Source organism: Charadrius vociferus, unplaced genomic scaffold, assembly GCF_000708025.1.
Source record: "Charadrius vociferus isolate BGI_N301 unplaced genomic scaffold, ASM70802v2 scaffold623, whole genome shotgun sequence".
NCBI classification, from domain to species: domain Eukaryota; kingdom Metazoa; phylum Chordata; class Aves; order Charadriiformes; family Charadriidae; genus Charadrius; species Charadrius vociferus.
In genome coordinates, this window is record NW_009647679.1 from 437,963 (window position 1) to 440,105 (window position 2,143).

A 2,143-nucleotide genomic window follows, 5' to 3' on the forward strand; every position below is an offset into this window, starting at 1 on the left:
GATTGGCCGGGGAGGGGGGGGAAGCTTGTTTTGTTTTAAATCTCACTTTCTACATCAGAAACACTAATTTTAGAACTAATTTTAGTTTCCTAAAACAGGGCAGGCTTTTTAAGTGGACAATACTACGAAGAACACAAAAAATTATCACAAAGTAGTATTTCAGTCAGCACTGAAAATAAAAACTACCCTCTTCGGATATAAGAATACTTTAGTGAGGGAGACTGTTTCAGAACATGTAAAACATCAAAGACCTAGTTCCTGCAGACTCTGCATCCTAACTGTACACTGTGTTTGCTAATCACAGAACATAAAGTTAAACACATAATTAGTCCTTGCAGGATCAGAGTGAGGAGCCCCATCTCTGTTTTCTTCCCATCAATTCCAATATTAAAGGGAAAATCTGAGATAGCAGGGTTGCATGAATATGTTTTAATAAAGTTTATTTTTAACTTCATACCATCCAAACACCTTACAACAGTTTAATTCCCTCTAAAAACATCATCTTTGAATACAAAAATGTCTCATTATTTTTCAAGTTCATTAATACTGCTACTGACCACTTTAAATCAGTGTGAAAGTATTTGACACTTCCCTAGTGTTCAGCCCTACTGCCGTGTTTTACTTCATCAGCTGAAGCAGAATTAGACCTATAATTTCAAATATGAAATACACATTGAAATTTACTCACTAATGTTTTTAACTTCAAGGAGCTTTTTAAGTGTATCTTCCTTACAACTGTGCAGAGAAATTGGGTTGTATTTTCCGTCTTGTACAGTGAATTCATAGACAAACAATTCGTGACTTTTACTAAGAGCCAGTATTTTTCTCTTGTCTGCTTGTAGATCATCTTCTGTATTCTCCCACATGAAGCTGAAGATACAACATTCAGTATGTTTATTCACCTTATTCTCTTTCCACATTGCATACATTGAACAGTTCTGGAAGTGTGCGAATGATGGACAATATAGTTTTCATCTTTTGCAGTAAAGATGCTGCCACCGCCCCCTCCCTCCCCAATACGAAAGCATATTTCATCCCTAGCAGCGACTGCAATGCAATACAGCATCTGAGGAATCCCTGCTTCTCTTCCTCTCAAGAACACAGTGTTTTTCTACCCTTGTGTGTTTCTTTCCTTTAGTCATCCATGACACGTGCCATGAGTGATGCCAGGCTTCAGGACTTCTAAGAGGAGGACCACCAGCACTGCCAGCCAGGGAGAAGTTGAGCATATTGCCCATTTCCATCTGTTTTGCCTCCCCATTGCCTGGGCTGAGAAACTCTCCAGGTGCCTGTCTCCACTCCTGCTCTCCTGCGGAGAGGGGAGCAGGCAGAGCACAGCTAGATGGCCACTTAGGACGGTGCAGAGTGAAACATCAGACTAGAGCGCCGTAACAGTGCTGGCATTGCTTGACACTGCAGATGTTTAGAACTACAACGTGACTGTGGTTTTGACTCAGCATTAAAAACTACTGAAGCAGATTAAAAACATCTTGTGATCGCTGAGTGTCACGCACAAGAGCTTGCCCCTGACCAGCAGACAAGGAAGTCAAGCAGTCAGGACACTAGGAAATCCTATGCCAGCAACTTGACAAAACCAGATGAATTTTCTTCTTCTTTTCATTTTTTGATCTACTGTAATGAATACAACCACAACTAAACAAATAAGAAGATATAAATCAACATCCCCTCCAGCAACGGGATTTTAAGCGGAGAGCATCCCATTTCAGAGCGGGGTTTTCAAACCCCCCTCAGCTCCCGGGGCCTGCCCTCGCCTGTGCGGGACCGCTCTCCTTCGGGGAGCGCCCTCGGCTCCACCCCGCCCCCTGCCACTTACTCAGCCCAGGCGCCCGGGAGGACGCTGCCCCGGGCCCGGCCGCCTCCGCTCGGCACCAGGGACTCCAGGTAGATCCCACCAGGGACCAGGAGGCTGCCCACAGCGTCCTGACCCCTGCTCAGCCGGACCCAGGCCGCGTCCCGCAGGGAGCCCTGCGCCTCCCCAGAGAGGGGCGCCAGCAGTACGCGCAGCTCCCGCTTCGCCCCCGCCATCCTCCTCAGGGAGGGCCGCCAACCCCGGCCTAACAGCCACCCGAAGCCCGGCCCGCCGCCATCTTGGACAGGGGCAGCCCTTCCTTCCGGTCGCCTG